The 23,902-nt window shown below is 44.2% G+C and overlaps 1 protein-coding gene across 1 annotated transcript in view; it reads right to left on the bottom strand.

Annotated features, from left to right (window-relative positions):
• Positions 1-23,902, bottom strand: part of ADGB (androglobin) — a 488,973-nt gene that overhangs the window by 457,617 nt on the left and 7,454 nt on the right. The window lies entirely within an intron of this gene.

The following is a 23,902-nucleotide window of genomic DNA, read 5'->3' as shown; positions in this document are numbered from 1 at the left end:
GATTTTCAGCTTTCAGCGCTCTCACACTTTGACTGAGAATTACTCAGTCATGCAACACTGTACCCATACAAAAATTGTGTCCTTTTTTTCACACAAATAGAGCTTTCTTTTGATGGTATTTGATCAATACTGGGTTTTTTATTTTTTGTGCTATAAATAAAAAAAGACTGAAAATATCGTTAAAAAAAGCATTTTTCTTTGTTTCTGTCATAAAATTTTGCAAATTAGTCATTTTTCTTCACAAATTTTGGCCAAAATTTATACTGCTACTTATCTTTGGTAAAAAAAAAACCCAAATAAGTGTATATTATTTGGTCTTTGTGAAAGTTATAGAGTCCACAAGTTATGGTGCTATTCATTGAAAATTGATCACACTTGATCACACCTGATGTACTGAAGGCCTATCTCATTTCTTGAGACACTAAAAGGTCAGGAAAGTACAAATACCCCCCAAATGACCCCTTTTTGGAAAGTAGACATTCCAAGGTATTTAATAAGGGGCATGATGAGTTTTTTTAAGTTGTAATTTTTTCCCACAATGCTTTGCAAAATGAAGATTTTTTTTTTTTTATTTTTTTTTTTTTACAAATTGCCGTATTAACAGGTTATTTCTCTCACACAGCACATGTATACTTGCAACTACACCCCAAAACACATTCTACTACTCCTCCTGAGTATGGCGATACCACATGTGTGAGACTTTTTCACAGCCTGGCCACATACAGAGGCCTAACATCCAAGTAGCAGCGTCCGGCATTCTAGGAGCACAAATTACACATATCATTTCCTGACAACCTATCGTACTTTTGAAGGCCCTGGAGCACCAGGACAATGGAAACCCCCATAAAATGACCCCATTTTGGAAAGCAAACAGCCCAACGTATAATTTATGAGGCATAATGAGTCTTTTGAATATGTCATTTTTTTCCACAAGTTTTTGGGAAATGTGGAAAGAAAATGAAAACACATTTTTTTTACACAAAGCTGTCCATTTATGCAATATTTCTAACACATCGCATGTACATAGCAAAACTTGCACCCCAAAATACATTCTGCTATTCCTCCTGAGTATGGCGATACCACATGTGTAACACTTTTTCACAGCCTGGCCACATACATAGGCCTCACATCCAAGTAGCGCTTTACACAAAGTTGTCCATTTATCCACTTTAAGACTGGGCCTATTTTTGACACTTGGTGTTTACAAGCTAAAATCATTTTTTTTTGCTAGAAAACTACTTTGAACCCCCAAACATTATATATTTTTTTTTTAGCAGAGACCCTAGAAAATAAAATGGAGATCGTTGCAATATTTTTTATCACACCATATTTGCGCAGCAGTCTTCCAAATGCGATTTTTTTGAAAAAAATTCACTTTTTTGAACTAAAAAATAAGAAAACAGTAAATTTAGCCCAATTTTTTTCCATAATGTGAAAGATAATGTTACGCCGAGTAATTAGATACCCAACATGTCATGCTTCAAAATTGCGCATGCTCACAGAATGGCGCCAAACATTGGTACTTAAAAATCCCCATAGGCAACATTTTAAAAATTTCTGCAGGTTACTAGCTTAGAGTTACAGAGGAGGTCTAGGGCTCAAATTATTGTACTCGCTCTAACGATCGCGGCGATACCTCACATGTATGGTTTGAACACCGTTTACATATGTGGGCGGGACTTGCGTATGCGTTTGCTTCTGCGCGCGAGCTAACGGGGACAGGGCGCTTTAATTTTTTTTTTTTTTCCTATTTATTTTATTTATTATTTTTTTATTTTTACACAGTTTAAAAAAAAAAAATTTTTGATCATTTTTATTCCTATTACAAGGAATGTAAACATCCCTTGTAATAGAAATAGGCATGACAGGTCCTCTTTATTGTGAGATCTGGGGTCAAAAAGACCTCACACCTCACAACTACACTAAAAAGGAAAAAAAAAAAAAAATTGTTGAAAGAGGAAAAAAAAAAAGCAAAAAAAAAAAGCGGCCCTTTAAACCGGTTGCTAGGCAACGTCTTTTGACGTAGCTCCGGTCCTCCAAGACCATAGAGTTGAGTGAGGGCCATCTTGCCCTCACTCGACTTCCTGTCTCTGAGGATCCGGGACCGGATAGTTTTCCCCGCTGCCGGCGGGTCCGGTAAGCTGGGAAAACGTCTGGGACGCGGCAGGAGGGGGGGGGCACCTCTTCCCCTGCACCGTAAGGGTAATTCCGCGGCAAATCCGCCACTGGGACCACCCTTATCTGAAAGCCGACCGCCCGCCGTTTCAAAAAATACCGGGGTTATGGGGGCTATCTGCTGCCATAACCCCAGTATTTAGCTTTTAATGGCCGACGCATATAGTCGTTAGGCGGTCAGTAAGTGATTGCATGTATATGGCAAACAGGTGACGATGACTGACGGGGTGACAGGTGACGATGACTGATGGGGTGACAGGTGACGATGACTGATGGGGTGACAGGTGACGATGACTGATGGGGTGACAGGTGACGATGATTGATGAGGTGACAGGCGATGATGATTGATGAGGTGACAGGTGACGATGATTGATGGGGTGACAGGTGACGATGATTGATGGGGTGACAGATGACAATTACTGACGGGGTGACATGTGACGATGATTGATGGGGTGACAAGTGACGATCACTGATGGGGTGTCAAGTGACGATGACTGATGGGGTGACAGGTGACGATGACTGATGGGGTGACAGGTGACGTGATTGATGGGGTGACAGGTGACGGGCGATGGTCACTGATGAGTGACAGGTGACGGGCGATGGTGCACGGCGGTACTGATGGCAGTCTCTGGTGACAGGTGCACTTTAGGCTACATTCACATGTGAGCGTAGCGATTGCGGGCAGAATCACTGCGATTCTGCCCGTGATCCAGAAATCATTGCAAATTGCGGGGCGCCTGTGCGTTGCCTGTGATTTGCAATAGCACCCCAAACGCTGTGCGATGTTGCTGCGATTTCCGCCTGCCGATTTGCGGTAACATCGCGCAAACAACGCATGACGCTCCAAAGAAACTCTTGTACCTTTTTTGGGCGTCATGCGATGTTTGCGCGATGTTACCGTGATTCGGCAGGCGGAAATGGCGGCAACATCGCACAGCGTTTGGGGTGCTATTGCAAATCAGGGGCAACGCACAGGCGTCCCGCGATTTGCAATGATTTATGGATCGCGGGCAGAATCGCTGTGATTCTGCCCGCGATCGCTGCGCTCACATGTGAACGTTATGGGTGTCAATTTCTGGGCACTGATGAGGTGACTGTTGGGTGACAGGTGACATTGGGGGGGGCTAAGGACTGTGTGGGGACATTTATTTTTGTGATTTTTACTTTGTGACATGTGTACAGAGCAGTAACTCACTATTTCTAGCTCTTCTCCCCTCATACTGGAAACTGTATGAGGAGAGAAGAGCTAGTAACAGTCAGTTACTGCTCTGTGTTTACATTTTGTGATCGGCTGTGAATGGATTCACAGCCGATCACATAGTAAACAGTCACTGTCAGTGACTGTTTACTACCGCCGGTGACAGCTGTGTTCCTACGGAACACAGTGCCACCGACATGACCGCGCTGCGCGCTCCCGATCGCGCATGCGCGGTCATCTGGTGGGCGCCTTCATTGTGATCGGCTGTGTCATTGGAACACAGCCGATCACGTGGGAAACAGCCACGCCCATTGGCTGTTTCCCCCCTGCCGGTGACGGGGGGTGTCCCGGGGACACCCCGACACCGGCAGTGCAGGGCGGCGCGCACGCGATCGCGCGCCTGCCCTGCTTAAAGTGCCGCCGTCATATGACGGCGGCCCAGGATAATGGTCGCTCCGCTCCGCCGTCATATGACGGCGGGCGGGCGGCAAGCGGTTAATCAGTGCAGAATTTGTATAAGAAAAAAAAAAATCAGAAGATCAAGACCTCACATTCTCGGAAACAAAAGAATACATTATAATACAACACAATACATTACATGTGAAGATAATATAGTGCTAATAAGTAAACCGCGCTCTCAGACACTATTTTTTATGTGCTAATAATATTGTCCATCAACACCAGTGAACTAAAATTGGTGACGTAGATGTGAAAATTCCAACTCCTCCAAAAAATTGTGAGCTGTGATGAGTGATCTTCCACCACCGATTTTTGAGATGCCTACTCACCAGTAGAGTTGAGCGGACACCTGGATGTCCGTGTTCGGCGGGTTCGGCCGAACTTGAAAGAAAAGTCCGGGTCCGTGTCCCGGACTTTTTCCGAACTTTACCCGGACACAGAACCCCATAAAAATCAATGGGGACCCGAACTTTCAGGCACTAAAATGGCTCTAAAAAAACAATGGAAAGGGCTAGAGTGCTGCAAATGGCAGCAAAATGTAGTTAAGAGCATGGCAAGTGCTCTTCAAACAAATGTGGATAGGGAAATAACTTAAAACAACAACAAAAAAACAAAAAATAAAACAACTTTCTTCATCTGTGAAGGACGAGGCCCATATGGAGTAGGAGGGAGGTTGAGGTGGCGGTGGATGTGGTGGTGTAGGTGGAAGCGGCGGTGGAGGGGGACGAGGTAGCCAACACTGCTTTTTTTTAGTCATTTTAAATTAGGGTACACCCCAAAAGAGTGAGAAAGATCAAAAATATAACAATGGCTGGGTAAGGTCGGTATCCATCTCTATTCTGCACAAGGTACGGAAAAGTCCTGTGGGATCCATGCCTGGTTCATTTTAATGAATGTGAGCTTGTCCACATTGTCTCTGGACAGGCGGCTGCGCTTGTCTGCGATAACGCCCCCAGCCATGCTAAATACACGTTCAGATAATACACTGGCTGCAGGGCACGCCAGCACCTCCAAGGCATAAAGGGCAAGCTCAGGCCATGTGCCCAATTTGGAGACCCAGAAGTTGAAGGGGGCAGACCCGTCATTCACTACATGTAGGCGTGTGCACACATACTGCTCCACCATGTTGGTGAAATGCTGCCTCCTGCTAAGACGTTCCATATGAGCTGCTGGTGCTGCTGTTTGTTGTGGCGTGCTGACAAAGCTTTACCACATTTCGGCCATGCTAACCCTGCCTTCTGAGGTGCTGGCGGTGCCCTGGTTGCGTTGGCGACCTCTTCCTCCTCCTCCTCTGCCTTGGCCTTGTGCTTCCAATGTGGCCCCGCTGTCAGGTGGGAATGCCAGCAGCATCGCATCTACCAGCGTGCGCTTGTACTCGCGCATCTTGCGATCACGCTCCAGTGAGTGAATTAAGGACGGTACGTTGTCCTTGTAACGGGGATCCAGCAGCGTGGCCACCCAGTAATCAGCACAAGTTAGAATGTGGGCAACTCGGCGGTCGTTGTGGAGACACTGCAGCATGTAATCGCTCATGTGTGCCAGGCTGCCCAGAGGCAACGAAAGGCTGTCCTCTGTGGGAGGTGTATCGTCTGTGTCCTCTGTATCCCCCCAGCCATGCACCAGTGATAGCCATGAGCTGGCCTGGGTGCCACCCTGCTGTGAACATGGTTCCATCTCCTCCTCCATCTCCTCCTCCTCATCCTCCAGAACTGTGCCCCTGCTGGACAATTGTGTCCCTGGCGTTTGTGGGTGCAGGAACCCACCCTCGGAGCCACTTGTGAATGACTGCCCTGAAAGCCTTGGAAATGATCCCTCTTCCTCCTCCTCCTCCTCCTCCTCCTGTGCCACATCCTCTTCCATCATCGCCCGAATCGTTTTTTGAAGGAAGCATAGAAGTGGGATAGTTAAGCTGACAACGGCGTCATCGGCACTGGCCATGTTGGTGGGGTACTCAAAACAGCGCAACAAGGCACACAGGTCTCGCATGGAGGCCCAGTTATTGGTGGTGAAGTGGTGCTGTTCCGCAGAGCGACTCACGCGTGCGTGCTGCAGCTGAAACTCAACTATGGCCTGCTGCTGCTCGCACAGTCTTTCCGGCATGTGCAAGGTGGAGTTCGACCTTGTGGGCACGTCACATATGAGGCGGTGAGCGGGAAGGCCGAAGTTACGCTGCAATGCTGACAGGCGAGCAGCAGCAGGGTGAGAACGCCGAAAGTGCGCACAGACGGCCCGCACTTTCTGCAGCAGCTCTGACATATCGGGGTAATTTTTAAGGAACCTCTGCACCACCAAATTCAGCACATGCGCCAGGCAAGGGATGTGGGTCAAACCGGCTAGGCCCAGAGCTGCTATGAGATTTCGCCCGTTATCGCACACCACCAGGCCGGGCTTGAGGCTCGCTGGCAGCAACCACTCATCGGTCTGCTGTTCCATGCTCCTCCACAACTCCTGCGCGGTGTGTGGTTTTTCCCCCAAACAGGCAAATTTTAAAACTGTCTGCTGTCGTTTACCCCTGGCTGTGCTGAAGTTGGTGGTGAAGGTGTTACGCTGACCGGATGAGGAGGCGGTAGAGGATGAGGAAGTGGAGTAGGAGGAGTTAAGAACAGGAGGCAAACTGAAGCGCCCTGCAATCCTCGGTGGTGGAAGGAAATGCGCCAAATTGCTATCCGCCTCAGGCCCAGCCGCCACTGCATTTACCCAGTGTGCCGTTAGGGAGATATAACGCCCCTGACGGTGCTTACTGGTCCACGTGATCTTTTCACTCCTCAGTACATCTGCACTATTTATATCTGTATGTATCTTTATCATTACTGTACATTTTGCCCAATATTTCACATTCATTTGTGTATATAATGCATGTGTATGTATTTATATATATAGTGTATATATATTTTTTAATTATGCTAGATGGCTATCTATCTTGCCACAGATGGCATTGCGCAGTGCACACCTGATTTTTTCCCCCACTTGGTTGTGCAGGGAAGGGATGGTTTGCCTGGAAAAGTAGTGGCAGCTGGGCACGACGTACTGTGGGACAGCCACCGACATAAGGCTTTTAAAACTGTGCGTCTCCACCAGACGGAATGACAGCATTTCAAAGGCCAAGAATTTTGAAATGCTGGCATTCAGGGCCAGGGATCGCGGGTGGGTAGGGGGGGTACTTCCTCTTCCTCTGAAGTGTTTGGGAGATGGAAAGCTGAACGCTTCCACGGGACATTGTGGAGATGGTTGGTGACCCAGGTGGTGGTGTTGCTGACAGATCCTCTGTTTGCGGGGTGGCAGGTGCCGGTATCACTACAGAGGTGGATGAAGAGGCCGAGACTGCAGCAGAAGAGGTTTTGAAGGTATCTACTCCACTGCAGCTCGTACTTTGCACTTAGATGCCTGATCATGCAGGTTGTGCTCAGGTTGAGAAGGTTTATGCCTCACTTAAGGCTCTGATTGCACAGGGTGCAAACCACTCGTTTCCTGTCATCAGCACATTGTCTGAAGAACTTCCACGCTAGAGAACTCCTTTGAGCTGGCTTTGGTGCGCTCGGTCCCTTGCTGCGTTGGGCAGTAGCAGGCGTAGTGTCTAGGGCACGGCCGCTCCGCTTCTGCACCCTGCTCCCTCTTCTGCTGTGCTGGTGGCTCTGTGCGACCACCGCCTCTTCCTCCAAACTACTCAGGTCACCTGCATGAACTTCATTCCATGTGGGGTCGAGGACCTCATAGTCCTCCACATCATCTTCCACCCAGTCTTCACCCCTGCCCTCCTTGTCGGTCTCCACAATTCTGAGTGCCGCAGCAGTTGGCACCTGCGTTTCGTCACCATCTGAGACGTGCTGCGATGGTCCTTCCATGTACTCATCTTGAGAAATAAGTGGTTGGGCATCGCTGCACTCAATCTCTTCCACTTCTGGGGCAGGGCTAGGTGGATGGCCCTGGGAAACCCTGCTGACAGAGTCATCAAAAAGAAGAAGAGACTGCTGCATGACTTGGGGCTCAGACTGCTTGCCTGATTTACATGGGGGTGAGGTGAAAGACGGTTGGACATCGGCTGCAGGTGCCAACTCTGACCTTTCTGCAGTAGACTGGGTGGGAGACAATGTGAAGGAACTGGAGGCACTGTCAGCAACCCAATCTACTATCGCCTGTAATTGTTCTTGCCTCAACACTTGTAGAGGCGCATGATGCCCTACCAAATACTGCTGCAGGTTCTGTCGCCTACTCACACTTGAGAAAGGTGTTTCACTTGTGCGTGTAGCTGGCACAGATCGACCACGTCCTCTCCTTGCAACAGGAGCTCTACCAGCAGCATCATGACCCAGGCCACGGCCCCTATTTGACGGTCTCCTCATATTTCTGTAATTTATGATCTTGCCCTAGAAAGGTGTTTAATGAATAGCGGAACAAAACAACAACAGTATCGCACGGGTGTATCTCACAGTCAAATATGCAAACTATGCCGCAATTAAATTTTTTTTACCCCAAAAGGGTGTTTATTAAATAGCGGAATAGAAAAACAGTATACAAATACAGCGGGTGTATCTAACAGTCAAATATGCAAAGTATGCCGCAATTTAATTTTTTCACCCCAAAAGGGTGTATATTGAATAGCGGAATAGAAATTTTTTTATAAAACGGTGTATCTCACACGTACAAACACAGACTAGGACCCGATTACAATTTTTTTGTACCCTAAAGGGTGGATGAGGAAGAGGAGTAGGAGGAGTTCGGAACAGGAGGCAAACTGAAGCGCCCTGCAATCCTCAGCGGTGGAAGGAGATGCGCCAAACAAATTTAAAAGGTGTATGTCACACGTAACGATACAGACTATGCCGCAATTTAATTTTTTTCACCCCAAAAGGGTGTATATTGAATAGCGGAATAGAAAAAAGTATATAAAAAGGTGTATCTCACACGTACAAACACAGACTAGGCCCAGATTACAATTTTTTGTACTCTAAAGGCAGGATGAGGATGAGGAAGAGGAGTAGGAGGAGTTCGGAACAGGAGGCAAACTGAACCGCCCTGCAATCCTTGGCGGTGGAAGATTCGCCCAAAAAATTTGAAAGGTGTATCTCACACGTATCGATACAGACTATGCCGCAATTTAATTTTTTTCCCCCCAAAAGGGTGTATATTGAATAGCGGAATAGAAAAAAGTATATAAAATTGATGATTTTTTAATAGCACATGTGAACACAGCAGTGTCTTATGTTTTATGTCACGGTCAGCAGCAGGCTATGAAGGGAAAAAAAAAATTCCCCTTTAAATTTGTAATTTGTAAATAGCAGATTAGTACAGACTATGCCGCAATTTAATTTTTTTAACCCCAAAAGGGTGTTTATTGAATAGCGGAATAGAAAAAAGTATATAATAAGGTGTATCTCACACGTACAAACACAGACTATGCCGCAATTTAATTTTTTTTACCCCAAAAGGGTGTATATTGAATAGCGGAATAGAAAAAAGTATATAAAAAGGTGTATCTCACACGTACAAACACAGACTAGGCCCCGTTTACAATTTTTTGTACCCTAAAGGCAGGATGAGGATGAGGAAGAGGAGTAGGAGGAGCTCGGAACAGGAGGCAAACTGAACCGCCCTGCAATCCTCGGCGGTGGAAGATGCGCCCAAAAAATTTGAAAGGTGTATCTCACACGTATCGATACAGACTATGCCGCAATTTAATTTTTTTTAACCGAAAAGGGTGTAGATTGAATAGCGGAATAGAAAATAGTATATAAAAAGGTGTATCTCACACGTACAAACACAGACTAGGCCCGGATTACAATTTTTTGTACCCTAAAGGCAGGATGAGGATGAGGAAGAGGAGTAGGAGGAGTTCGAAACAGGTGGCAAACTGAAGCGCCCTGCAATCCTTGTCGGTCTCCACAATTCTGAGTGCCGCAGCAGTTGGCACCTGCGTTTCGTCATCATCGGAGACGTGCTGCGATGGTCCTTCCATGTACTCATCTTGAGAAATAAGTGGTTGGGTATCGCTGCACTCAATCTCTTCCACTTCTGGGGCAGGGCTAGGTGGATGGCCCTGGGAAACCCTGCTGACAGAGTCATCAAAAAGAAGAAGAGACTGCTGCATGACTTGGGGCTCAGACTGCTTGCCTGATTTACATGGGGGTGAGGTGAAAGACGGTTGGACATCGGCTGCAGGTGCCAACTCTGACCTTTCTGCAGTAGACTGGGTGGGAGACAATGTGAAGGAACTGGAGGCACTGTCAGCAACCCAATCTACTATCGCCTGTACTTGTTCTTGCCTCAACACTTGTAGAGGCGCATGATGCCCTACCAAATACTGCTGCAGGTTCTGTCGCCTACTCACACTTGAGAAAGGTGTTTCACTTGTGCGTGTAGCTGACACAGATCGACCACGTCCTCTCCTTGCAACAGGAGCTCTACCAGCAGCATCACGACCCAGGCCACGGCCCCCTATTTGACGGTCTCCTCATATTTCTGTAATTTATGATCTTGCCCTAGAAAGGTGTTTAATGAATAGCGGAACAAAACAACAACAGTATCGCACGGGTGTATCTCACAGTCAAATATGCAAACTATGCCGCAATTAAATTTTTTTTACCCCAAAAGGGTGTTTATTAAATAGCGGAATAGAAAAACAGTATACAAATACAACGGGTGTATCTCACAGTCAAATATGCAAAGTATGCCGCAATTTAATTTTTTCACCCCAAAAGGGTGTATATTGAATAGCGGAATAGAAAATTTTTTATAAAACGGTGTATCTCACACGTACAAACACAGACTAGGACCCGATTACAATTTTTTTGTACCCTAAAGGGAGGATGAGGAAGAGGAGTAGGAGGAGTTCGGAACAGGAGGCAAACTGAAGCGCCCTGCAATCCTCAGCGGTGGAAGGAGATGCGCCAAACAAATTTAAAAGGTGTATGTCACACGTAACGATACAGACTATGCCGCAATTTAATTTTTTTCACCCCAAAAGGGTGTATATTGAATAGCGGAATAGAAAAAAGTATACAAAAAGGTGTATCTCACACGTACAAACACAGACTAGGCCCAGATTACAATTTTTTGTACTCTAAAGGCAGGAAGAGGATGAGGAAGAGGAGTAGGAGGAGTTCGGAACAGGAGGCAAACTGAAGCGCCCTGCAATCCTTGGCGGTGGAAGATTCGCCCAAAAAATTTGAAAGGTGTATCTCACACGTATCGATACAGACTATGCCGCAATTTAATTTTTTTCACCCCAAAAGGGTGTATATTGAATAGCGGAATAGAAAAAAGTATATAAAATTGATGATTTTTTAATAGCACATGTGAACACAGCAGTGTCTTATGTTTTATGTCACGGTCAGCAGCAGGCTATGAAGGGAAAAAAAAAATTCCCCTTTAAATTTGTAATTTGTAAATAGCAGATTAGTACAGACTATGCCGCAATTTAATTTTTTTTACCCCAAAAGGGTGTTTATTGAATAGCGGAATAGAAAAAAGTATATAAAAAGGTGTATCTCACACGTACAAACACAGACTATGCCGCAATTTAATTTTTTTTACCCCAAAAGGGTGTATATTGAATAGCGGAATAGAAAAAAGTATATAAAATTGGTGATTTTTTAATAGCACATGTGAACACAGCAGTGTCTTATGTTTTATGTCATGGTCAGCAGCAGGCTATGAAGGGAAAAAAAATAAATTCCCCTTTAACTTTGTAATTTTTAAATAGCAGATTAGAACAGCACTCTGTAGTAAAATATAGCTGAACGCTGCACACAACAGACTGATAAAAATATATTTTTTTCTCCCTCCTCCTCCTCGTCCTCAGTGGGCTCAAGTGAGGGCAAAAAGATCGTTCACTGCACCACCCCCCACACAGAAAAATCGATGTAGATCGCTAACGGACGATTGTTCTGTCCTGTGTCTCCTAATCTCTCCCTGCCTAATCTTTCCAGCCTGTCTGTCAGGGTTCTAGTCATACCCGCCAGACGGCTAGGCGTGGCCACCCCACTGGTGCCTTTCAGAGGTATTGAACCTGTGTCCTTCTGGCTTCCCAGTCTGCAAACTAGCCTCTGAGCCACTTCAGGACTTTGGAGAACTCCTGTTTATTCCTGTATTGCCTGCAGCACTAGGGGGCTGGATTTCACCAGAGGCTCAGACCTGTCAGTAACTCTCCAGCTGTATTTGATACCTAATTAACAAGGTATAAGACACTGCCCCTCCCTAAGGGCAGTGTCAGTTCATTGATTCTGGTTTCCTGGTTTGGTTCCTGTTGTTTGAGTTCCTGCATTCCTGTTTGTTTCTGGCATCTGACCCCTGGCTTCACCTGACGGTTCTCCTGCTCTAGTCCTTGCCTGTATTTGGACCTGGTTATCCTGAACAGCCCCCATGCACAAACTCACAGGCCAGGTGGTTTCTTACCTGGTCACCCTGGTCTGTGTTTGTTTGCAAGGGTGAGCATAAATCTCTGCCTGAATGGCTCCCAACAAAGGTAAGCCCTGACAGAATGAACTGACCAAACATGGAGTCAGCAGAGATGTGCAAGATGCTAACCCTGCAAGTGTCCAGCCTGGCCCAGACTGTTTCAGAGCTGCAGCGTGAAATTCTGTTACTTAAAGGCACAGTACGCCCAGTCTCAGAACCTGCATATTCAGAGCCGTTTGTTGTCATGCCTGAGAGATTCGATGGTAGTCGTGCTTCTTTCCAGTGCTTTAAGGTGGACTGCGAAATTTTATTTGCCTTAAAGCCTCGGACATATGCCAGTGACTTTATCAAGGTCCGTGCAGCTATCAATCTGCTGTCTGGATGGATCAAGACATGGGCACACCAGATGTTGCTTGCTCAGAATCCTGTCCTTGACAGCTGGGTGTCCTTCTTGACTGCATTGGACTCGCAGTGTAAGACCTCTAGAAAACCGTCTACTCCAAGGTCAGGTTTCAGAGAATCCAAGATACCCAGAGACAGGGAATACCAACACCACACGTCAATGTTGCCATCTTGTGAACCTGTTCATAGAGAAACTCCAGAGGTTTCCCATGTTCCTGCCGACTCTGAAGAACCCATGGAGATAGGTCTCATAAAGATAAAGACCAAATTGACACCTGATGAAAGAGACCGGAGGAGAGGCCGTGGTCTCTGCTTTTACTGTGGAGAAAGAGGGCACTTTATCTCTCTGTGCCCTACGCGCCCTCCTAGACCTCGGGCTCTCCATTTGGGTCCTGTTCAGTTATACCCAGTCAGCAATACACCTCTGTCTGTGAATTGCCAACATTGTTGTCACACAAGTTCATGTTCGTCTATGGCCAAAGGTACTCAGACCACTGTGATTGAAACCACCAATGTCCTTCAGGTACCTGATAACGTGACCTCTGTGACACTTCTGTCTAAAGCCCCAGAAGAGGCAACGCTGTCTCCTAAAGATGCAGTTCTTATTAGTACCAACACTACTTCAAGCCTGCTCGAAGAAGATATACCACCAGACTGTACCTATGCTTCCGATGGTACTGTAGTCTGCAAAAAAGACTTGCGTTTATTTGAGGAGGCATTGCGTGCCAGACGCTCCACTCCTGCTGAGGAAAATGTTCACGCCCGGCGGGCGTCCCTAAAGGGGGGGTACTGTCAGGGTTCTAGTCATACCCGCCAGACGGCTAGGCGTGGTCACCCCACTGGTGCCTTTCAGAGGTATTGAACCTGTGTCCTTCTGGCTTCCCAGTCTGCAAACTAGCCTCTGAGCCACTTCAGGACTTTGGAGAACTCCTGTTTATTCCTGTATTGCCTGCAGCACTAGGGGGCTGGATTTCACCAGAGGCTCAGACCTGTCAGTAACTCTCCAGCTGTATTTGATACCTAATTAACAAGGTATAAGACACTGCCCCTCCCTAAGGGCAGTGTCAGTTCATTGATTCTGGTTTCCTGGTTTGGTTCCTGTTGTTTGAGTTCCTGCATTCCTGTTTGTTTCCGGCATCTGACCCCTGGCTTCACCTGACGGTTCTCCTGCTCTAGTCCTTGCCTGTATTTGGACCTGGTTATCCTGAACAGCCCCCGTGCACAAACTCACAGGCCAGGTGGCTTCTTACCTGGTCACCCTGGTCTGTGTTTGTTTGCAAGGGTGAGCATAAATCTCTGCCTGAATGACTCCCAACAAAGGTAAGCCTTGACACTGTCCCTAAAATACTCAAATATCTTTCCCTGCCTACACTCCGACCTGTCCCTGCATTCTTTTCGGGCACAATGTTGTTTTACCCTGTCTGTCGCTAATCAGCAGCAGCCAGCCCCATTCTGTGTGCTCTCTCCCTACACTACAGCAGACTGGCGCACTGCGTGCTGTGTCTCGAGCTTATAAAGACCTGGGTCACATGCTTCAGTTGGCCAATCACAGCCATGCCATTAGTAGACATGGTTGTGATGGCTTCTTTGGCACACCAGTTAAACGCTTGTTGATTGGCTGTTGAAACCCCACCGTTAAAAGCGCGCCATTACATACAAAACAGGAAATAAAATTACCGAACACGGATTTTAAACCCGAACATACAGTAAAGTTTTCGGGTCCGTTTCCGAGTAGCAAAAATCCAATTATCCGGTATGGACCCGAATAATACAGTCCGTGTTTGCTCAACACTACTCACCAGAAAAAAAATAATTTAAGCATATCCAACCAATGAGGTCTCCCCAACACATTACATCACTTCCCAAGTTGCATTCTGTCGTGCGAGAATTTTTGTAACTTTAGTAACCTCTATATTTTCAATATGAGACTAACATGCAACAAAAAACAGACAATCAATTGTCCATCATGTGTACGAGGCATAAGAAGACCTGCTGAAAAGTCATCTCCTCACTATCTCACAAACCTATTTTGCTCAGTGTATTCTGGCAAAGCATAGCTTAGTAGATTCTTGAAAATTAAGAGATTTTGGATGGGAAAGCCTTTATGGAACACCTAAACTGATTAATATGTAAAGTCATGTAAACACATACATTTTCCATTTAAATGCAAAACAAAGACTTCAGATCAATTTCTCTCGTGTTGAAATAAACAAATGCAGGATTACAATATAAATTAGAGTTTAAAGAATAAGTTCATAAAAAAATTCACATATTTTTGCAGGTAAAAAAGTGTGCATTTTGTTTTGATTTATTTGGAGCCTGTAGAGCATTGCACCAGCGATCAGCAGATCACACACACACACAGAACTGAGGCTGTCAATCAGCTGGAGCAATCCCCCCCCCCCTCCGACACCATTTTTCTCTTGGTGTCAGGAGAAATTTTTAGAAGTGCATCATGCAGAAAGCAGGGGAACGAAGCAGCAGACAGAAAGGACACTTAGTGCTCTTGACTGAGACAAGTATACACTAGTAGAGTGATATACTTTGCTCATATTTCAAGTCTGAGGTTTACAACCACTTTAAGCACACCCATTGGTTTCTGGTTTCATATCTAAGGACGTGTTCAAGGTAAAGTACCAGTGCCATTGAATCAGAAATTTTCAGGTAGATTTTAGGGTTGGCTAGAAGAAAGTCGCCATCCACCATCTTGTGGTCTGATGAACAAGGATATTAAAGAAGACCTCATACCAACATGGAAGTAGTGTTTTTATTTAACTTTAAATTTTTTTTAACCACTTAAGCCCCGGAAGATTTTACCCTCTTCCTGACCAGGGGTTTTTTTGCGATTTTTTACTGTGTGACTTTAATGGACAATTGCGTGGTCGTGCGACACTGTACCTAAACAAATTTGACGTCCTTTTTTTCCCACAAACAGAGCTTTCTTTTGGTGGTATTTGATCACCTGTGCGATTTTTTGATCATGCGCTATAAACAAATAAAGAGCGTCAATTTTGCAAAAATAACAATATTTTTCAAATTATTTAATATGAAATTCCAAAAAAGAAATGAAAAAATCTAAATTTTTTAAAATTTTCAGCCAATTTGTTTTATGCTACATATGTTTGGTAAAAAAAAAATCGCAAAAAGCGTATTTTGATTGGTTTGCGCAAAAGTTATCGCGTTTACTAACAAAGGGAAAGATTTTTGTAATTTTTGTTGTTTTTTTTTTAACGCGTAATGGCGGCGATCTGTGATTTTTTTTGCGGTACTGTGACATTGCGGCGGACAGATCGGACCCTTGACTGACATTTTTGACACTTTTGGGGTTACCAGTGACATTACTGCAGTAATCAGTGCTATACATATGCACTGTTACTGTAAAAATGACACTGGCAGGGAAGGGGTTAACTGTATTGGAGAGGGAGGGGTTAAGTGTGTCCTAGGGGCGTGTTTCTAACTGTGATGGGACATGGCTACTAGTGTAAAAACAGAGATCAATGGTCCTACATAGTAGAACCATCTGATCTCCATTTTTACACAGGGAAGAATGACAGGCGGCTTGTTTACATTAGCCGCCTGCCTTTCTCCCTTCCCGGCGAACGATCGCGAGTGACCGGCGGACATCGGGTCTGCCGGTCACACGCACTGACTTGTTAGGGAACGAGCAGGGGCGGGCGCGCGCCTCAGCGGGCGCGCGCTCGCCCGCTATTGGCTCACAAGCCAGTGAAAGGCTAGTGACGTACCGGTACATCACTTTGCCTGGCCGGGGCTGACCGCCGCAGTATATGTACTTGCGGCGGTCGGCAAGTAGTTAAAATGATGGAATGTTTTTACAGATAGCTTACTGCTCATTGGTATTGCAGATGTTGGCCTTCAATAGGCTGATGAAATAAGCAATAAAAATAACAATGTGATATAGCTGTGTAACGTGCTATGTGTAGAGATAAGATTTTTTTTTTTTTTAATTAACACAAATATTGCTAGTTTATATATAAAGGCCTTGGGAATTATTTTATTTTTTTGTTTCACTTTACTATACAATAGCAGCAAAATAATACTATGCTAGCTGAAAAAAAGTTATTGACTTTTCTACCAGTCAGTGACATCACTAATTCTATTTTCCATTATGTTTGTTGGATACCAAAAAAGCTAAATTTTCTACTTAGCACCCCAGAAGCAGCCATAACTCAATATAAGGCAAAGTAAACCTCTGTGCTTAAAGATCCCTAACAAGATATTGCCGGCTGCAAGCCATAAAAATGAAATCTCTGCTGGAAGACAGGCATCAGTGAGGACTCAGTTTGATGCACTTCAGACCACATGGATCTTTGGCTGTAACTGACTTAACAAAGCATTACAACAATGAACAGCTGCTCCTCTGATCTCATACCACACAATGAGCCAAAAACATATAAAGGATAAAACAGGATACAAATAGAAAAGAAATAATTGAGAAAATTATTAAAAACAATGTGAAAAAAACAATAAAACAAAGCCAAAATAAAGCATAAGCAGTATCAAGTAATCCTTCCTTTCATATAAAAGTAAATACACAAATAGATCCAAATAATAATAATCATCACCATCATCATAACAGCTGTTCACATAGAAATTAAAAATTAACAATTCATGCATAAACCAATGATTCATTTATGTGAAAAAACATACGTCCCATCTGAGATTTAACCCTTGGGGAATCCTAGTTTGCTTGGAAAAATCTAAAAAGCATGGTATTTCCAGGCTTTCCACTTAGCGGATACAGTGTGTTTTAAACTCATGCAAGCCTGGCTTATGCTAGGCCAACAAGTTTTGCTTTAGATTTGATCTGTAAGATCAATGCACATCTCTGTTCACGTATTCATATTGGGGTGTGTTACTGTTGATTCTGAATGACACCCCAAGCTAGATTTACAGTGTAAACAAATGAATTTGACCTTCAGCATATCAAAAAACACATGGACTGTACATTATGGGGCACTGCACAGGCAATAAATAGTGCAGGTATAATTTTTTGTGTTCTGTGGCTCATTGAAGTAGCTGAAAACCATAACTAAATAACTCTAATGCCTGGTTCACACTATGAGGTTTTTTTTTTTTAGTTTAGCCCATTGGGCTGAACGAAAAAAAACTGAGGAGCTCAGGAGGAGGTTGCTTACTAACTATTGATGTTTGTACAGTGATCTCCCCACTGAGCCCCCCGCCAGTCAGCCACTGGCTGCAAGCGCTCACCAGATGCCAATCGGCAGATGTTTTTCTGGAATGCCCATACTACAGGAGCCGTACATTCGGTTGGCTTTTGTCGGACAGGCTGGTGTAGACACAGGTCGTATGTCGGCCGGTTCCTGTTGAACCGGCCAATATCGGACAATATTCCACCTGTGTGCACCAGGCATTTGTTTAATCACCACCCACCATATAGTAAAATAACAGGTGCAAGGTGTCTCTCTTCTTCTGGGACGATGTCATATGATGTCGTCCCACTCTTGCTATGCTTGTGTGGCCATGAAGGCGTGCAGTGGTCGACAGCGTGCTGCGTCCCTGGGACGTCCCAATGACGTGACTCTTTACCCATGTGATCAGCTGTGCCCAAACACAGCTGATCACATGTAAACAAGGAAATGCCGGGTTTTGGCTTTTCCTTACAGGGGAGACCTGCACAGATAATCAGAGCACTGATTATTAATGCCCTGATTATCAGTGCAGCCCCAACAGTGCCCAGCAGTGATGCCAGTCAGTGTCCAGGAGTGATGCCAGTCAGTGCCCAGCAGTGATGCCAATCAGTACCCACCAGTGGTGCCGATCTGTGCCCATTAGTGGTGCCGATCGGTGCCCATCAGTGATGCCAGTCAGTGATGCCTTTTAGTGCCTATCAATGCCTGCTCATCAGTGCGCCTATCAGTCCTGTCTATCAGTTTCCATCAGTGCCACCTATCAGTGCTGCCTATCAGTGCCCATCAGTGCTGCATTTAGTGCCTCCCCATCAGTGCCACCTCATCAGTGCCCTTCAATGCTGTCTCATCAGTGCCAATCAGTGCAGCCTAACAGTGCCGATTAGTGCAGCCTCATCAGCGCACATCAGTGAAGGAGAAAATTTACTTATTTACAAATTTTTATAACAAAAACTATGAAAAACTTTTTTTATTTCTCAAAATTTTCGGTCTTTGTTGTTTTTTTTTTAGCAAAAGATAAAAAAAAAAAAAAAACAGTGGTAAATTAAATAACACCAAAATAAAGCTTTATCTGTCTCAAAAAAAAAAGATACAAATTTAATTTGGGTGCAGCGCTGCATGACCGCACAATTGTCATTCAAAGTGCAACAGCGCTGAAAGCTGAAAATTGGCCTGGGCAGGAAGGGGGTTAAAGTGTCCAGTATTGAAGTTGTTAATAAAACATTGAATCATGAGCAATAGCCATTTTTATAACAAAACACTATTTTCATTTTTTTCCATTCTTTGCTGCACCTCAGTAATGCTGATCTCTTGCAGCATTTTCCTTTTACTCTCTGTTTTCATGCTTGCAAACCAGTAATGGCTGCATGGCAAGTTGCCTGATGACAACAGTGGACAATTCCTGTGTAACGTGTGTTGAAATGGCCATCCAAAGCCTGTTTAACAGGGTAACAAAAGCAGGAGTACAGTTGGAAAACATATACAGAGTGCTGTCAGCCTATCACAGGAAGTGTCTGAACAAGGACTGTTATGGCCGGATCACTAGATATTTCATTTTTTGGGGTTTAAATATACTTTGAAAATACTCTCTGGAATAAAAATTATCCCCTCCCATCCCTCCCTTCTACCCCTTTAATACTATAAAAAAAAAAAAAATGCCCTTTCTAACTTACCTAAAGCCGTGATTACGTGACCCTGCTGCACCAAGACTACTCTTCTGATTACTTTCTGGAAGGGTCCTTCTTTGGGTGTCTATATCACTGCCTGTGAGGCGTGAACATTTCCAATTGGATGGCTGCCGCCAAAGTCCTCTCAGGGGGGAAAAGAGGGCAACGTCATCAAAAGAGGACAGCGAGGGAGGCGACGTTCTTGAGGTGTCATCCCAGTGATGGATCAGCTGTCCCCCAAAGTGGAATTGGTGGCAGTGAGCGATTTCGATGGGGGACTTAGTTGAGTATATCTGCCTTCACCAAATAAGGGGAAAAAAACACTAGGAGGATGGATTAGAGGGGGGCAGGAGGGAGGTAGGGTAAAGGTTTTTGCCCCTAATGGGGCTTTAAGGCTACATTCCCAATAAATAGACTTCCTTAACAAAATGCATCTCAATGCCCCTCAAAAAACACAGAGTAAAACATGAAAGGGTATGAATGGAGCCTAAAGGCTGGCCATAGACTGGTTGATCGAAAAAAAAAAGAACGGTTTCCTCCATTCAAACAAGCCAGGTGGATGGAGGAACCCTCCCCACTGTGCCATTGTATTCTGACAGCAAAACTCCTCTGCTGTTAGAATACACTAATCAGTGGCTGCAGCCACTGATCAGCAAAAGTTTTCCAACAGTCCCGTTTGACAGAAGTTATGTAAGAACGGTCATAGATGGCCCGAAAATGTCGAACCATCGTTTGCCAGCTTACAGATCTACCTGATACGGATATTATGTAAATAATTTGGATAGACATCCTTTGGTAGGTTATGAAAGCTCAACAAACTTTGAATTTTCTTATAGCCCTCAACCCTCACTGAAACTGCCAATATGATTTGAGTGATTGACCCACTAACAACTAGGATTTAAAAATATATATTTCTGTACTTTTTTACTAGATTTTTAACAGGATGGGATTTTTTCCTATGCTTCTGTAATGGTTCTACTAATGGAACCCAGGATAGGAGATGAGAAATAAATAAGAGCGTGCCAGGTTTCCAATGACATGCTGTCCCATTTACACTGAGAAAGTAAAGCAGCTTGACTAAATTGGTTACCCCTAGAAACCAATCACTTTCTTCCTTCACTTCTCTAACCTTCTCTTTAAAAATTAAAGTATGAAGCTGAGAGTGGTTTCAGGCATGTTCACTTATGAAAGAACTATGACAATAAATGCTCACTTGAAGAGTATAAGAACTTTATGAATAGAAATAAACTGACAATGAAATAACAAGTAAACGAAATGTCTAACGGAAATGTCTTAATTTAATCTGTTTTGTATGCTGTAGACAGCCTGATTTAATACAGTGTCAGAATGAATGGACAGACAATGTATTCGGAATGTCAAAGAGGCAAAGCGATTTGCAGGACACCCATAAAGTTAATAACCCAGTATGGTTTGAAAAATTGCAGTGGAGAGGAATTGCAATTCTTTTGTCTAAAAGCAAATACATCCAAGTATGAATGGCAGTGTCCGCCCACACACTTCAGCCTTGAGAGATACAGTTCAATAATTTCACAATTCAAAAATCCAGAAGCAATACAAACCATTATTGTAACTATTCTGGCTCTATAATTCACAGAACAATATAAATATGAATTAGCCACTTAAGGACCTTGAGTATATAGGGTACACCCCAAAATGTAATCTAAATCCTTTGGATGTCAAAGTCTTTCCCTCCATCATGCCTTCTATGCTTAGTCTTCATTATTAAATATGTTGTATCAATATTATTGCTACAATATACTTAGGCATTCTTTTATAGATAGATTAAAGGATCTGTGGTGCAAGCAAGTGTGAAAAACAATTAAATACAAAAAAAAAAACTTTTAATAACCCTAATCAGCCATAATTATCTCCTTGTTCATATTGTACCATTTGCTTTTTTTTTTTTGTTTTGTTGCTGATTTTTGTAATGTCGCAACAAGGCCCCTCTTACTAATATGTTTTGGTGTGATTGTACAGGGCAAATCACAGAATACAATGTAAACTTTTTAAACACTGATCAACTTGGGTTTTGTTATGTCCTTTTAATTTTAGATTGCTTTATAAGAAAGTCATATTTCAACCTAATTTCTAAAAATTATATGTGCATATACAGTATCTCACAAAAGTGAGTACACCCCTCACAGTTTTGTAAATATTTTATTATAACTTTTCATGTGACAACACTGAAGAAATTACACTATACACTGCTACAATGTAAAGTAGTGAGTGCACAGCTTGTATAACATTGTAAATTTTCTGTCCCCTCAAAATAACTCAACACGCAGCTAATAATGTCTAAATGGCTGGCAGCAAAAGTGAGAATACCCCTAAGTGAAAATGTCCAAATTGGGCCCAATTAGCCATTTTCCCTCCCCGGTGTCATGTGACTCATTAGTGTTACAAGGTCTCAGGTGTGAATGGGGAGCAGGAGTGTTAAATTTGCTGTTATCACTCTCACTCTCTCATACTGATCACTTGAAGTTCAACATGGCCCCTCATGGCAAAGAACTCTCTAGGGATGTGAAAAAAAGAATTGTTGCTCTACATAAAGATGGCCAAGGCTATAAGAAGATTGCCAAGACCCTGAAACTGAGCTGCAGCATGGTGGCCAAGACCATACAGTGGTTTAACAGGACAGGTTCCGCTCCGAACAGGCCTCGCCATGGTCGACCAAAGAAGTTGAGTGCACATGATCAACTTCATATCCAGACGTTGTCCTTTGGAAGTAGATGTATGAGTGCTACCAGCATTGCTGCTGAGGTTGAAGGGGTGGGGGGTCCGTCTGTCAGTGCTCAGACCATACGTTGCACACTGCATCAAATTGGTCTGCATGGCTGTCATCCCAGAAGGAAAACTCTTCTAAAGATGATGCACAAGAAAGCCAGCAAACAGTTTGCTGAAGACAAGCAGACTAAGAACATGGATTACTGGAACCATGTCCTGTGGTCTGATGAGACCAAGATAAACTTATTTGGTTCAGATGGTGTCAAGTGTGTGTGGCGGTAACCAGGTCAGGAGTACAAAGACAAGTGTGTCTTGCCTACAGGCAAGCATGGTGGTGGGAGTGTCATGGTCTGGGGCTGCATGAGTGCTGCCAGCACTGGGGAGCTACAGTTTATTGAGGGAATAATGAATGCCAACATGTACGGTGACATACTGAAGCAGAGCATGATCCCCTCCCTTCGGAGACTGGGCCACAGGGCAGTATTCCAACATGATAACGGCCCAAAACACACCTCCAAGAGGACCACTGTCATGCTAAAGAAGCTGAGGGTAAAGGTGATGGACTGTCCAAGCATGTGGAGGAGTGCAAGGCCTCTAATATTCACCAGATCCGTGATGTTATCATGGAGGAGTGGAAGAGGACTCCAGTGGTAACCTGTAATGCTCTGGTGAACTCCATGTCCAAGAGGGTTAAGGCAGTGCTGGAAATGATTTGTGGCAACATTTGACACTTTGGGCCCAATTTGGACATTTTATCTTAGGGGTGTACTCACTTTTGTGAGCTACTGAATAATATATATATATATATATATATATATATATATATATATACACAGCTGCAAGAAAAAGTATGTGAACCCTTGGGAATGATATGGATTTCTGCACAAATTGGTCATAAAATGTGATCTGATCATCATGATCTAAGTCATAACAATAGACAATCACAGTCTGCTTAAACTAATAACACACAAAGAATGAAATGTTGCCATTTTTTAATTGAACACACCATGTAAACATTCACAGTGCAGGTGGAAAAAGTATGTGAACCCTTGGATTTAATAACTAGTTGAACCTCCTTTGGCAGCAATAACTTCAACCAAACGTTTCCTGTAGTTGCAGATCAGACGTGCACAACGGTCAGGAGTAATTCTTGACCATTCCTCTTTACAGAACTGTTACAGTTCAGCAATATTCTTGGGATGTCTGGTGTGAATCGCTTTCATGCTACAGCATCTCAATAGGGTTGAGGTCAGGACTCTGACGGGGTCACTTCAGAAGGCCTATTTTCTTTTGTTTAAGCCATTCTGTTGTTAATTTACTTCCATGCTTTGGGTAATTGTCCTGTTGCAACACCCATCTTCTGTTGGGCTTCAGCTGGCCTTAAGATGAAGATGGCCTTAAGTTCTCCTGCAAAATGTCTTGATAAACTTGGGAATTCATTTTTCTTTTGATGATAGCAATCCGTCCAGGCCCTGATGCAGCAAAGCAGCCCCAAACCATGATGCCTCCCCCACCATATTTTACAGTTGGGATGAGGTTTTGATGTTGGTGTGCTGTGCCTCTTTTTCGCCACACATAGTGTTGTGTGTTTCTTCCAAACAACTCAACTTTGGTTTCATCTGTGCACAGAATATTTTGCCAGTCCTGCTGTGGAACATCCAGGTGCTCTTGTGCAAACTGTAAACGTGCATCAA

This window comes from Pelophylax lessonae (genome assembly GCF_965119305.1).
Source record: "Pelophylax lessonae genome assembly, chromosome: 3".
In the NCBI taxonomy this organism is placed as follows: Eukaryota; Metazoa; Chordata; class Amphibia; order Anura; family Ranidae; genus Pelophylax; species Pelophylax lessonae.
The sequence above is the reverse complement of the archived record's forward strand: the minus strand, read 5'-3'. Positions and strand labels throughout refer to the sequence as shown.